General features: G+C 41.6%; 2 protein-coding genes across 2 annotated transcripts in view; one reads left to right on the top strand and one right to left on the bottom strand.

Moving 5' to 3' along the window:
- LOC143809899 (uncharacterized) overlaps positions 1–16,194 on the bottom strand; it is an 848,616-nt gene that overhangs the window by 615,955 nt on the left and 216,467 nt on the right. The window lies entirely within an intron of this gene.
- Positions 8,594–16,194, top strand: part of FHL5 (four and a half LIM domains 5) — a 105,012-nt gene continuing 97,411 nt past the window's right edge. The window contains exon 1 of the mRNA XM_077289697.1: positions 8,594–8,678. The gene's annotated coding sequence lies outside the window, so the exon portion shown is untranslated. The remainder of the gene's footprint in view (positions 8,679–16,194) is intronic.

Here is a 16,194-nt window from a genome sequence, read left to right as displayed (position 1 = left end):
CATTTCTCTTAGGTATCGGCACACGTGACCGCCGGTGGCTGAAACTGTGCGCTAGTGAAGAGAAACGAATACTCACTGCTCTCTGCGATGAACAGTGCCGGTGAGTATTCCGGCAACTGTGCTCTGCTTGTGAGCAGCGCATGACGTCCCTGCCATGTGCTGCTTACAAGCATAAAGCAGCTGCTGGCAATGGAGCAGGATGCTACGAGGGAGTGGAGTAAGGTAAGTGTAATTTTTTTTTCTTATCTTTTCTGATGGGCACATGCATACTAAGACCTTGATAGGGCCAATCATACCAGAATAAGGATGGGACCATGCATACCAGGACACGGATGGGGCCAATCATACCAGGATAAAGATGGGACCATGCATACCAGGATCGGGATGGGGCCTATCAAGCCAGGATAAGGATAGGACCAATCATACCAGAATGCCAGAAAGAAATGAATATTCATTGCTCTCCGTGCCCATGGGCATGGAATACAGTGAATATTAATTTCTCTTGAGCAGCGGGCACATGAGGTAGCCACAGCCACCGGCTCCTGCCTCTGTGACCCGCTGCTCCGGCGAAACCACTCCACTACCTCCCCACCACAGCCAGAGCCGGAACATCGGGACTATAAGAAGCACCCCTCATTTTCCTCTACATTTTGGGAGGAAAAAAGTGTGTCTTATAGTCCGAAAAATACGGTATATATACAGTACAGACCAAAAGTTTGGACACACCTTCTCATTTAAAGATTTTTCTGTATTTTCAGGACTATGAAAATTGTACATTCACACTGAAGGCATCAAAACTATGAATTAACACATGTGGAATTATATACTTAACAAAAAAGTGTGAAACAACTGAAAATATGTCTTATATTCTAGGTTCTTCAAAGTAGCCACCTGTTGCTTTGATGACTGCTTTGCACACTCTTGGCATTCTCTTGATGAGCTTCAAGAGGTAGTCACCGGGAATGGTCTTCCAACAATCTTGAAGGAGTTCCCAGAGATGTTTAGCACTTGTTGGCCCTTTTGCCTTTGTACTCTGCGGTCCAGCTCACCCCAAACCATCTCGATTGGGTTCAGGTCTGGTGACTGTGTAGGCCAGGCCATCTGGCGTAGCACCCCATCACTCTCCTTCTTGGTTAAATAGCCCTTACACAGCCTGGAGGTGTGTTTGGGGTCATTGTCCTGTTGAAAAATAAGTTATGGTCCATCTAAACGCAAACCGGATTGAAAAGCATGCCACTGCAAGATGCTGTGGTAGCCATGCTGGTTCAGTATGCCTTCAATTTTTAATAAATCCCTAACAGTGTCACCAGCAAAGCACCCCCACACCATCCCACCTCCTCCATGCTTCACGGTGGGAACCAGGCATGTAGAGTCCAACCGTTCACCTTTTCTGCGTCGCACAAAGACACGGTGGTTGGAACCAAAGATCTCAAATTTGGACTCATCAGACCAAAGCACAGATTTCCACTGGTCTAATGTGCATTCCTTGTGTTCTTTAGCCCAAACAAGGCTCTTCTTCTTGTTGCCTGTCCTTAGCAGTGGTTTCCTAGCAGCTATTTTACCATGAAGGCCTGCTGCACAAAGTCTCCTCTTAACAGTTGTTGTAGAGATGTGTCTGCTGCTAGAACTCTGTGTGGCATTGACCTGGTCTCTAATCTGAGCTGCTGTTAACCTGCAATTTCTGAGGCTGGTGACTCGGAAAAACTTATCCTCAGAAGCAGAGGTGACTCTTGGTCTTCCTTTCCTGGGGCGGTCCTCAAATGAGCCAGTTTCTTTGTAGTGCTTGATGGTTTTTGCAACTGCACTTGGGGACACTTTCAAAGTTTTCCCAATTTTTCGGACTGACTGACCTTCATTTCTTAAAGTAATGATGGTCACTCGTTTTTCTTTACTTAGCTGCTTTTTTCTTGCCATAATACAAATTCTAACAGTCTATTCAGTAGGACTATCAGCTGTGTATCCACCAGACTTCTGCTAGACACAACTGATGGTCCCAACCCCATTTATAAGGCAAGAAATCCCACTTATTAAACCTGACAGGGCACACCTATGAAGTGAAAACCATTTCCGGTGACTACCTCTTGAAGCTCATCAAGAGAATGCCAAGAGTGCACAAAGCAGTCATCAAAGCAAAAGGTGGCTACTTTGAAGAACCTAAAATATAAGATATAATTTCAGTTATTTCACACATTTTTGATAAAGGGAATGTGCCGTATTTTATTTTTTGTATTAAAAATGATTGTTTATATAAACAATTATTTTTAATACAAATTTACATTTTTTAACTTTAACATTTCTTTTATTATTAATTTTTGTTTCAGCCACTGGTCGCCGCCATTTTGCTTAGCAGGAGTGTAAGTGTAGCTGCACGACACTTACACTCTACAAATACGGCTGCCCTGGGCATAGACATCTGCGGTCGGCATCCAACCCTATACTTTACATTGAGTTGCTCCCTGCTGTGTTCTGGCCACGCCCCCTGAGCCGTCCACACCACAGCAGAGGCAGGAGATCAGCGCTATCTTTCTGGAGCTCACAGTGCATCTGTGAGCTCCAGTTTCCCAGTATAATCGCAGGAGCCCTGCGGTTATAGGAGGAGCAGAAGACCAAGGACGGGAGGGAGAAACTAAGGACTCAGCAGCAGAGCAGTGAAGTATCAGTGGGGGAGGGGGAGAGGCAATCTAATCCTATCCTTTGTGATGCTGACTCTGAGCAGTGTATCTCCTCCCATGTGTGTTACTGTGCTGACTGTGCTGACTGTGTATCTACTCCTCTCCTGTGTGATACTGTCTGCTGAGCCATGCATCTAATCCTATCCTGTGTGATACTGACTGAGCTGTATATCTAATCCTCTCCTGTGTGATACTGTCTGCTGAATCATGCATCCAATCCTATCCTGTGTGATACTGACTGAGCTGTGTATCTAATCCTGTCCTGTGTGATACTGTCTGCTGAGCCATGTATCTAATCCTCTCCAGTGTGATGCTGTCTGCTGAGCCATGTATCTAATCCTGTCCTGTGTGATACTGACTGATCCGTGTATCTAATCCTCTCCTGTGTGATACTGTCTGCTGAGCCATGTATCTAATCTTACCCTGTGTGATACTGTGCTGAGACGTGTATCTAATCCTACCCTGTGTGATACTGTGCTGAGACGTGTTGTATCTAATCCTTTCCCGTGTGATGCTGTCTGCTGTATTATGTGAGAACACTATGGCAGTATTATCTTCAGAAAGGGGACCCAATCTAGGGTGGTCCTGGCTGAGCACCTGCACATGGGTCTGGGATAATAGAGGGGGCAGCATGACCTCCAGTTAGGTGCCGTCAGGGGAAGGCTGGTGAGGCAGCTGAAGAGAGGGGTCTCATTTTTATCGTTACTATATGGCTACATTTCTCCCCAGCATCACCCTGGACTGCGCCTGTCGCCTCGCTTTCACACATCGCCAGGACAGGATGGAGAAGACAGAATCTAAGGAGGGGAATGGGGTCTTTGCATGCAATGTCTGGATCAGAACAGGTCATCAATCCACAGAAATGTTTCCTGGATTTCTGTGGAGCAGATGGTCCATCCATGTGTATAAAAGACGGCGCTCTATGTAAATCCCTGGCTGCTCCGCGCACCAAACAGGATGCCCCCCATAGACCAGCACACTGCTCTCCTGAAATACTCTGTGCTGCTGTCACCATGCTCCCTCCACCACATATCTCTCCTTAGGAAACACCAGAAGGGGAGGAGAGAAGTGACATCACACCCATGTCAGCAGACTCCGCCCATAATTACTGCAGTGCAGTAATGTGAGCTAGTTGTACACTAGGTTTTTGTCAAATTTCATTAGCTGCTCCCCCTAGTGTTTAAAAGTGGAAATGCCAAACCTTTTAACCCCTTCATGACCTTGGGATTTTTCGTTTTTCCGTGTTCGTTTTTCGCTCCCCTCCTTCCCAAAGCCATAACTTTTTTATTTTTCCGTCAATTTGGCCATGTGAGGGCTTATTTTTTGCGGGACGAGTTGTACTTTTGAACGACATCATTGGTTTTACCATGTCATGTACTAGAAAACGGGAAAAAAATTCCAAGTGCGGTGAAATTGCAAAAAAAGTGCAATCCTACGCTTGTTTTTTGCTTGGCTTTTTTTGCTAGGTTCACTAAATGCTAAAACTGACCCGCCATTATGATTCTCCAGGTCACTACGAGTTCATAGACACCTAACATGTCTAGGTTATTTTTTACCTAATTGGTGAAAAAAAATTCCAAACTTTGCTAAAAAAAAAAAAAAATTGTGCCATTTTCCGATACTCGTAGCGTCTCCATTCTTCATGATCTGGGGTCGGTTGAGGGCTTATTTTTTGCATGCCGAGCTGACGTTTTTAATGATTCCAATTTGGTGCAGATACATTCTTTTAATCGCCCGTTATTGCATTTTAATGCAATGTCGCGGCGACCAAAAAAATGTAATTCTGGCGTTTCAATTTTTTTTCTCGTTACGCCGTTTAGCGATCAGGTTAATGCTTTTTTTTTATTGACAATTTTTTATTGATTTATTTTGATTGAGGCGAAAGGGGGGTGATTTAAACTTTTATATTTTTTTATTTTTTTCACATTTTTTTAAACTTTTTTCTTTAACTTTTGCCATGCTTCAATAGCCTCCATGGGAGGCTAGAAGCAGGCACAGCACGATCGCCTCTGCTACATAGCAGCGATCTGCTGTTCGCTGCTATGTAGCAGAAAATCAGGTGTGCTGTGAGCGCCGACCACAGGGTGGCGCTCACAGCTGCCGGCGATCAGTAACCATAGAGGTCTCAAGGACCTCTATGGTTACAATACTGAAGCATCACCGACCTCCGATCATGTGACGGGGGTCGGCGATGACGTCATTTCCGGCCGCCAGGCCGGATAAGGTAGTTAAATGCCGCTGTCTGCGTTTGACAGCGGCATTTAACTAGTTAATAGCGATTTCACCCGCCGCTATTGCGGGCACGTGTCAGCTGTTCAAAACAGCTGACATGTCCCAGCTTTGATGCGGGCTCACCGCGGAGCCCTGCATCAAAACAGGGGAGCTGACCTCGGACGTACTATCCCATCCGAGGTCAGTAAGGGGTTAAAATTATTTTTCATATTTTACTAAATTGTAAACAAATGATAATATTTTTTAAGAAAATTGAAACATTAATTCTTTACATTTTTTTCAATCGCTGGAAAACATTTGTTTTAAGTATATAATTCCACATGTGTTAATTCATAGTTTTGATGCCTTCAGTGTGAATGTACAATTTTCATAGTCATGAAAATACAGAAAAATCTTTAAATGAGACGGTGCCTGTACTGTATATTTTAAAGGCCCCGTCTCACATAGCGAGATCGCTAGCGAGATCGCTGCTGAGTCACAAGTTTTGTGACGCAACAGCGACCTCCATAGCGATCTCGCTATGTGTGACACGTACCAGCGATCAGGCCCCTGCTGCGAGATCGCTGGTCGTGTCGGAATGGCCTGGACCTTTTTTTGGTCGTTGAGGCCCCGCTGACATTGCTGAATCGGTGTGTGTGACACCAATCCAGCGATGTCTTCACTGGTAACCAGGGTAAACATCGGGTTACTAAGCGCAGGGCCGCGCTTAGTAACCCGATGTTTACCCTGGTTACCAGCGTAAATGTAAAAAAAAACAAACAGTACATACTCGCCTTCTGATGTCCGTCAGGTCCCTTGCCGTCTGCTTCCTGCTCTCACTGACTCCCGGCCGTACAGTGAGAAGTGAGAGCACAGCAGTGACGTCACCGCTGCGCTCTGCTCTCACTGTACGGCGGCTCAGTCAGTCAGAGCAGGAAGCAGACGGCAAGGGACCTGGACACCGAAAGGCGAGTATGTACTGTTTGTTTTTTTTGGTAACCAGGGTAAACATCGGGTTACTAAGCGCGGCCCTGCGCTTAGTAACCCGATGTTTACCCTGGTTACCCGGGTGCTGCAGGGGGACTTCGGCATCGTTGAAGACAGTTTCAACGATGCCGAACTCGTTCCCCTGATCGTTGGTCGCTGGGGAGAGCGGTCTGTGTGACAGCTCCCCAGCGACCACACAGCGACTTACCAACGATCACGGCCAGGTCATATCGCTGGTCGTGATCGTTGGTAAATCGCTAAGTGAGACGGGGCCTTTAGGGTACAATATCTGGATGCACTGCAAAAGTTATGAACAATGATATCTGGGTAGCAAACTAAAGAGATAAGTCATTATGAATGTCAGGAGTAGAAGGAGAGAAAAAAAAAAGAATGACTTACAGTGTAGACCTCTCCGGTAAGTCACTGCTTGCAAATTTTTATGTGACCTTTGACTATGACTGATCAGTACTGTAGTTACTGTGCTTTCTGCGAGCAACCATGGTTGAAGACATTCTTGTTTCTGAAATAAAAACTCCAAGCACGCCTTTGCTATTACTAAGGTTGTACTGGGATATGTAGATGTGCATGGTATAAATTTATTTAGCTGGTCGATGCCAAACATGAGTTCAGGGCCCACTCTGATGTTTTTCACAGGCCGCTATATACAATGTTCTCCCTTTTAGTTTATTGCATCATTCTTTATTACATAGTGTTTTCCCTTGCTATTTATTGTATCATTCTTTATTACATACAGTGTCCTCCCTTATTATGATATTCAGTGAATGCGTGTTTAGTATTTCTTTGGTGGTCTGGAGTGTGGTCTGACTTCATTTTGAGGTGGAATGAATTGTGTTATTTTGTACTATTTGTGAGTGAAATGCCATACTATGCAAATCACACAACTATTTCTTCTCCTCTTAAGTGCCTAATTGCTAGTCTCCAAAGTTCTCAAGTATAGTGAAATGCCAAACACCACAAAAGCATAACCTCATACATGTTGCAAGCTCTTAGTGTGGAAGTAAAAGCTGTCAATTACATTTATCGCATGCTTTTATTCGCACCCCTAAGCAGCTTGATACATTATACTGCACACCTAACATCATGTCCAGGACCCTGGAACACACCAAGTTAATTTTTTTGGTCCACCCTTGAGTTGGTATACTTAGTAATAGCAGGCTATTCTAAGCGTCCATGTGATCCGAAATACCTCTGCGGCTAATGGCTACCATTACATATCTTTGTTATTATCATCTATAATTGTATGAAGCCTGGCTCTGTTGTCATTAGATACTATCATAATAAACCTATGTGCATTTTTACTGTGCTGGCTACCAAGAAGCAAAAGGTCAACCGAAAGGGTCTAACAGGATTGCTGCATCAGTCTACACAGGATTTTCTTGTAATCTGTAACTATCATCTTTTTGTCCTGAATAATTAAGCACAGTTCAGCTGATAAATGTTAAACTACAGAAGAATAAAGAAACGTGGACAATTTTTTGTCCGTTTTAATACTAGTCACAAAGTGAAATATGATCAAAATAGAATCAATCAAGAGGACATTAAACACTTCACGACAGAAGGCATACATGTACGTCATTTGTCATGTCCCTGACTTTGCCAAGCCCACATCTTTCTTCTCTAACAGCCCCAGGCAGATAGGCGCTCCACCCGCAGCTGTTAAACTGTTAAATGCTGCTGTCAATTACAACATGCGATCAGATGATCACAGCTTCAAACCTAACAAATACAGTAAAAAGTGAAAACACTAGAATTACATTGTTTTGGCTGCCTCAACATTGCAATAAAATGCAATAAAAGACGATCAAAACATCATGTCTACTCTAAAATGGCATCAGAAGAAACATCAGCTCAGGGTGCAAAAATAATCCTTCACAGTTTATGGCTCTTGGAGGAAGGACAGGAAAAGCAAAAACGAAATTGTCTGCTGCATGAAGGGGTTAAAGGGAACCCATCACTATAAAAATGCAGTCCAATCTGTAGTTGTCATGTCATAGAGCAAGGGGAGTGGAGTAAATTGATATATAGCTTTGTGAGAAAAGATTAGGTGTAACTTAGGTTTTGCTATATAATATGATGCCAGCAGATTAGACTGCAATTTCACGGAGACAGGTTCCCTTTAAACTATAAATAAAGCAATAAGCTAACTAACATCACATAGAATTATCCAGTTATAACTCGTATTGTTTAAGATTATTGTACTTGTTTTTATTATGTATACCCCTCCTTACATGTAAAGTGCCATGGAATAAATGGCGCTATAACAATAAATAATAATAATAATAAAGCAGGAAATGTCCATCACCGAAACAAAAAATCACTTTTTTTCCCCATTTTCTTTTGCTTCCAGTAAATACCATATTTGACAGTTCCATATAAATTAGTGAAAAAAACTGCCCTGAAATAGTATCTATACATCTTTATATCCTCTTTACAACAGTGTGCTTCCAGAAACACATTCCATTCATTTCTCCAACCACTGAAATTCCGAAAGTTAGCCCTTTGGGTTCTGGCAGTGGTTAAAAAGAATCCAGCTGAACTTTACATTCTTCATTAAATCTATGCTGCTTTCTTTAATTGGTACATTTAGGGGCCGAATATAAACATCCGGTATTGCTATTTAGGAGACAGGCATTGGGATAAATGTGAAGAATAACAAAGCCGAGCTGCCTGAGAGCCAAAATCTGACAAGACTGGAATTACTGATCCATTGCTCACTGACTCCAGTATGTAACTGGGAGCCCTCCCTAGAAGCCACTAGCAGCTCAGCTGGGAGGGAGAGAAGAAGCTGTGAGTATCTGTCCAGAATGACTCTAGTAACATGTTCTGCCATGTACCGATGTTAGATCTGGGGCTAATAGTCCTTCTCTATATTCCATGTATAAGTTTGTACTATTTTCCATTGTGCTGATTCATTTCTTCAGTAAATATGGGTTAATCTGATTAGGAAGTGAAACATTTGGACTTTTTCTGATACACTTTCTGGAGAACGAGCTAAGCTGTGGGGCAATGATCTGGAGGAAATGCAGCAATATTTGGCCAGTAATGTAACACGTTTGTTCTCGGTAGAAGGTCAAAGTTACACGATAGTTTTTCCTGAGAAGTTGAATTAGTGTCACACAAATACATTATGCATACACTAATTTTGCTTGACGTACTATGCTTCACTATTTTATTATCACTGCTTCTACTTCGTTTTAATTCTCAGTATTTAATGATCAATATCTAAGGAGCCTCAGAAACATTAAGCTAGTGGATAAGATTGCCTTTAGTGACAATAGGAGATCCAAACAAAGCTTTTCCCCACATGCAAACATCTTGCCCCACCCAGGAGCTAAAGTAGAGGTGCTCCAGGGACTTGTCCTGGGAGGATCTAGAAACAAGGTTCGTTTTGAAAACTGGGAAGGATTTACTGTACCTGGGTAACAGAATAATTCATACTTCCTGAAAGAGCGCTCTTGGCCAGTTAGTAGCTCTATGAAACCTTATGTACCAGCACTTTAAAAGCCACAGACTCTTGTATTAAAAAGGAAGTTGTTAGGTGCAATTACTAGAATTCTGGACATTTATGATCTTTCTTTAGTTTTTAAGAACTGAATAGATTTGGTTTTAGTGATCCACGATAAAGTATGCACCAGTCACTCTTTTGGCAACTAATCCTAAATAATCCTACTTGCTATGTACACTATGTATTACTTACAGTCCTACAAGGTCACTGACTACGCTGACTCAGTGCTCATATAGAAGATACCTTCTAAGTGGTCTCCTAATATTCCATGGAAAGACAGGTAAAATTTTCAACAGGTTCCCAGTTTTTTAAAAAAAAAGGTCTATCTAATCTGCAGACAGGATGTTATACAACCATAGCAGATCAGATTGATACATTTTTTTTGAGAAGTTTTAGTAAAACTTGTATTTTATTCATTGGAATCCGTGGGGTTTGTACAGTATGTATATGAGTCCAGTGATTGTCCGTCTTCCTTGTATGACTGTACATATAAACCTCAAGGGTTTCAATGAATAAAATACAAGCAAATCCACATACATATCATTCTGCTCAGCTTCTCCTATATCTATACCATGATGTCCACAGATCAGACTGCTTGTATAGCATAGCAGGTTCCCTTTAAACCAACGTGTGCTCATTCATCTAGACAGATATATGGAACAGTTCAGTTCTTTAAAATTGCCTTTCCCTGGGATTACATTCCAGCACGGTCTAATGTTTGGCTGCGATAGCAGAGTGATGATCTGTGTCATTTTAGTTACTTATGATGTTCACGCTCTATTTTATTCACTGTGAGAACTGTAAATGGAACATATTTGAATGAGACACTTTTTTTTGCATCTGAAGTCTGGTATATCATACCTGTGCCATCTGGGCTGCAGATGTGTAAACCATGTTTGACAGTTTTCAGAAAATATATTTTTAATCTGAATTCAGAACATAGTTGCCCATAGCTGCTTATGAGAATTCAGATACGGTAACTTGGAATGTATTTCCAATAATTCTTTAATACATGAAAATTAGATGAACTAGTGAATAGAAAATAGCATTCTGTAGATCAGTAGAGTGTACAGATGGACATTATCTTCCATTTTTTTGTTGGAACCATACACAAACTTACATCTAAAAGCTCATGGCTAAGACCTGAAGGCCATGAAAGAGTTAGGTAAACCTACTACTTCAGTAATGATGGGTGCACTACTACTGCTACTTCCAAAAATGTGTACATTTCTATCTACAGTGGGGAAAATAAGTACTGTATTTGATACACTGCAAGTTTTCCCATCTACAAAGAATGGAGCGATGTAAAACGTTTATTGTAGGTACACTTCAACAGTGAGAGATAGAATCTAAAATAAAATCCAGGAAATCACATTGAATGGTTTTTACATAATTAAGTTGCATTTTAATACATGAAATAAGTATTTGATTTCTTACCAACCAACACGAATTCTGGATCTGACAGACCTGTTAGTTTTTCTATTAGCTACTATCTTCCTCCGTCTGGGGTTCCATGCAAGATCTCGCCTCGTGGGGTAAGGATGATTCCTGAGCAAGGTCAGGAGTCAGCCCAGAACTACATGGTAGGACCTGGTCAATGACCTGAAGAGAGCTGGGGACAGTCTCAAACATTACTGTTAGCAACACACTATGCCATCAGCAAAATCCTGCAGGGCAAGTAAGGTCTCCCTGCTTATGCAAGCACATGTCCAGAAAAATCACATTGTATGATTTTTCCATAGTTCATTTGAATGTAAATGGAGATCTTACATGGAGCCCCCGACCGAGGAAGATTGACAGTCATCTTGTGTTTCTTCCATTTGCTAATAATTGCGCCAACAGTTGTTACCTTCTCACCAAGCTGCTTGCCTATTGTTCTGTAGCCCATCCCAGCCTTGTGCAGGTCTACAATTTTGTGCCTAATGCCCTTAGACCGCTCTTTGGTCTTGAACATGGTGGAGAGGTTGGAGTGTGATTGAGTGTGTGGACAGGTGTCTTTTATACAGGTAAGAAGTTCATACACGTGCAATCAATACAGGAAATGAGTGCAGAGTAGGAGGGCATCTTATAGAAAAGCTAACAGGTCTGTGAGAGTAAGAATTCTTGCTGGGTGGTAGGTGATCAAATACTTATTTCATGTAATAAATGCAACTTAATTATGTAAAAATCATATAATGTGATTTCCTGGATTTTATTTTTTGATTCTGTCTTTCACAGTTGAAGTGTACCTACGATAGAATTACGGACCTCTCCTTTGTTTGTCGGAGGAAAAACGTGCAAAATTGGCAGTGTATCAAAGACTTATTTTACTAACTGTGTATGTGTTTATATTTCAAAACATTAGGCGAGACATGATAAGACAAATTCCAGTTGCTTTTAGCACCAGGTTAATGCTATGGGGTTGTGAAGGTAGCAGCTGACACATTCTGTAAATGCCACAGTCTTCTTCCCAGTGGTCTTTGGTGGTCAGTGACATATTCAGTCTTTTAAAACTAGTTGTCATTGTTTACTAGGGTAACGGACAACTTGTAAACCCGCTAGTGAGAGTCCTATAGTTCTGGGGATCGACCATGTTTCTTTTATTTATGGTGCCTTAATTTGAAAGACACATAAAACTCTGAAATGCATTTATGCTTGAACATATGCACTGCACCAATTGTGAACACCCAACACTGTTGCTAATGTCACTGCCTTAGTCAGATGTAATGCTTGTCCTAGAACAAATTGTCGCTATTCTGGATGTTCAACACTATAAGTCTTGGTATCTGACAACTAGTAACAGGGTTGAAGTTTAATGTGTATAAATTCTTAAGACATGCCCACTTCTTCTGCCAGCAAGACCAAGACACGGCCTAATTCTAAGTGTCCAACCTCTTTTAAAAAATGTCACTATTAACACCTTTCTGACATCTGACGTAATAATCCATCCCTGCGCCCTGGGCCTATTTGACCAGGGATGGATTGTTAAGTCATCGCGATTGCCGCCGGGTTTCAAGTGATTTTGATTGCTGACATCCGGCACTAAGTGCCAGGAGCGGTCCCGCACCACTCTCGGCACTTTAATCCCCTAAATTCTGCAATCGAATTTGATCGCAGGATTCCAGGAGCCAGCAGAGGGATTCCCTCTGCCTTTGGATCAGAGACCCCGCTGCGTGACACGTTGTCCCAATCATTGCCATGGTGACCTGATGTAGTCTTGATGACATCTGGGTCACCAGAGCTAGGAAAGTTGCTGATCATCCACAGTACATGATCAGCAACTTTGTCAGAGTAGAGCTGACAGTTTGTACAGCACGGGGATGCTGCTGCATCCAATACTGTACAATCGATCTGCCTGCAAAAAAATGAAAAAAAGTTTAAAAAAAAGTAAAACTTTTTTAAAAATAATTGTAAAAATATTAAAAAATAATAAAAAAATCAAAGATAGTGTATCTATAAATATTTTAATGAAAAAAATATAAACAATAAAAGAACACATTTGATATCATTGCGTCCGCAATGACCCAACATATAAAACTGTCCCACTAGTTAACCCCTTTAGTGAACACCATAAAAAATAAAAAGCAAGGCAAAAAAACATTGCTTTATCATCATACCGCCAAATAAAAAGTAGAATAAAAAGTGATAAAAAAAGACAGATATAAATAAACATGGTTCCGTTGAAAACGTCATCTTGTCCTGCAAAAAAAACAACCTGCCATACAGCTCCATCAGCGGAAAAAAAAAAAAAGTTATAGCTCTCAGAATAAAGGGATGCAAAAATTGTTTTTTCTATAAAAGTTTTTATTGTGTAAAAGCGGCAAAACATAAAAAAGATATACAGTAAATTAGGTATCACTGTGATAGTACTGACCCGAAGAATAAAGCTGCCTTATCTTACCACACACGGTGTGTGATTTTATTATTTTCACGGCTCAATGTTATAAACATCTGTGAAGCACCTGGGGTTCACTACACATCTAAATATATTCCTTGGGGGGTCTAGTTTCCAAAATGGTGCCACTTGTGGGGGGTTTCCACTGTTTAGGCACATCAGGGGCTCTCCAAATGGGACATGACGTCTGCTAATGATTACAAGAAATTTTACATTCAAAAAGTCAAATGATGCTCCTTCCCTTCCGAGCCCCGAAGTGCATCCAAACAGTATTTTTTTCCCCTCATATTGGGTATCATTGTACTCAGGAGAAATTGCACAACAAATTGTATTTTGCAGTTTCTCCTGTTACTGTTATGAAAATGCAAAATGTTGGGCTAAAAACATATTTGTGGGGAAAACTAGATTTTTTTCATTTTTATGGCTCAACGTTCTAAACTTCTGTGAAGTACCAAAGGGTTCAATGATCTCACCACACATCTTGATCAGTTTCCTGAAGGGCCTAGCTTCCAAAATGGTGTCACATGTGGGGGATTTTCACTGTTTAGTCACATCAGGGGCTCTCCAAACACGACATAACATCCGCCAATTGTTCTAGCAAATTTTGCATTCAAAAAGTCAAATGGGCTCCTTCCTTTCCAAGCTCTGCCGTGTGCCCAAACAGTGGTTTTCTCCCTCATATGTGGTATCGACATGCTCAGGAGAAATTTACAACAAATTTTGGGGTCCATTTTTTTTCCTGTTACCCTTGTCAAAATAAAAAAAATTGTATCTGAAAAATTTTTTTGTGATTTTTTTTTTTTTTCCATATTCCGAAAATTCATGTGAAGTACCTGACGGGTTATTAAACTTCTTGAATGTGGTTTTGAGCATCTTGAGGGGTGGAGTTTTTACAATGGTGTCACTTTTGGATATTTCCTATCATATAGACCCTTCAAAGTGACTTCAAATGTGATGTGTTCCCTAAAAAGAAAATGGTTTTGTAAATTTTGTTGGAAAAATGAAAAATCACTGGTGAAATTTTAACCCTTATAACTTCCTAACAAAAAAAAATTTAGCTCCAAAATTGTGCTGATGTAAAGTAGACATGGTAGACATGACATGGGAAATGTTACTAAATAAGTATTTTGTGTGACATACAGTACAGACCAAAAGTTTGGACACACCTTCTCATTTAAAGATTTTTCTGTATTTTCATTACTATGAAAATTGTACATTCACACTGAAGGCATCAAAACTATGAATTAACACGTGGAATTATATACTTAACAAAAAAGTGTGAAACAACTGAAAATATCTCTTAGGCTACTTTCACACTAGCGTCGTACGACGCACGACGAATTGCGTCGTTGCGACGTACCGACGCTAGCAGTGAATGCGCCGCACAATGGGGGCATCGGATGCTGTTTTTCAATGCATCCGCTGCCAAATTGTGAGGTGCGGGGAGGCGGGGGCAGAGTTCGGAAAAGACGGTCTCGACGCACCAAAAAACGGTACATGCAACGTTTTTTGGTGGCGATGGACCGACGTAACCGTCGCACGACGGTTGCGACGTGTGGCAATGCGTCGCACTGCGTCTCTAATGCAAGTCTATGGAGAAAAAACGCATCCTGCAAGCACTTTTACAGGATGCGTTTTTTTCTACAAAACGACGCATAGCGGCGTGCAGTGCACGACGCTAATGTGAAAGTAGCCTAATATTCTAGGCTCTAAAAAGTAGCCACCTTTTGCTTTGATGACTGCTTTGCACACTCTTGGCATTCTCTTGATGAGCTTCAAGAGGTAGTCACCAGGAATGGTTTTCACTTCACAGGTGTGCCCTGTCAGGTTTAATAAGTGGGATTTCTTGCCTTATAAATGGGGTTGGGACCATCAGTTGTGCTGTGCAGAAGTTTGGTGGATACACAGCTGATAGTCCTGCTGAATAGACTGCTAGAATTTGTATAATGGCAAGAAAAAAATTAGAGACCAGGTCAATGCCACACAGAGTTCTAGCAGCAGACACATCTCTACAACAACCGTTAAGAGGAGACTTTGTGCAGCAGGCCTTCATGGTAAAATAGCTGCTAGGAAATCTCTGCTAAGGACAGGCAACAAGCAGAAGAGACTTGTTTGGGCTAAAGAACACAAGGAATGGACATTAGACCAATGGAAATCTGTGCTTTGGTCTGATGAGTCCAAATTTGAGATCTTTGGTTCCAACCACCGTTTCTTTGTGCGATGCAGAAAAGGTGAACGGATGGACTCTACATGCCTGGTTCCCACCGTGAAGCATGGAGGAGGATTGATGGTGTGGGGCTGCTTTTCTGGTGACACTGTTGGGGATTTATTCAAAATTAAAGGCATACTGAACCAGCATGACTACCACAGAATCTTGAAGCGGCATGCTATTTCATCCGGTTTACGTTTAGTTGGCCATCATTTATTTTTCAACAAGACAATGACCCCAGAAAGGCCTCCAGGCTGTGTAAGGGCTATTTGACCAAGAAGGAGAGTGATGGGGTGCTATGCCAGATGACCTGGCCTCCGCAGTCACCCGACCTGAACCCAATCGAGATGGTTTGGGGTGAGCTGGACCGCAGAGTGAAGGCAAAAGGGCCAACAAGTGCTAAGCATCTCTGGGAACTCCTTCAAGATTGTTGGAAGACCATTCCCAGTGGCTACCTCTTGAAGCTCATCAAGAGAATTCCAAGAGTGTGCAAAGCAGTCATCAAAGCAAAAGGTGGCTACTTTGAAGAACCTAGAATATAAGACATAATTTCAGTTGTTTCACACTTTTTTGTTAAGTATATAATTCCACGTGTTAATTCATAGTCTTGATGCCTTCAGTGTGAATGTACAATTTTCATAGTCATGAAAATACAGAAAAATCTTTAAATGAGAAGGTGTGTCCAAACTTTTGGTCTGTACTGTATGTCTCTGAT

This window comes from Ranitomeya variabilis, chromosome 2 (assembly GCF_051348905.1).
Source record: "Ranitomeya variabilis isolate aRanVar5 chromosome 2, aRanVar5.hap1, whole genome shotgun sequence".
Classification (NCBI taxonomy): domain Eukaryota; kingdom Metazoa; phylum Chordata; class Amphibia; order Anura; family Dendrobatidae; genus Ranitomeya; species Ranitomeya variabilis.
The sequence above is the reverse complement of the archived record's forward strand: the minus strand, read 5'-3'. Positions and strand labels throughout refer to the sequence as shown.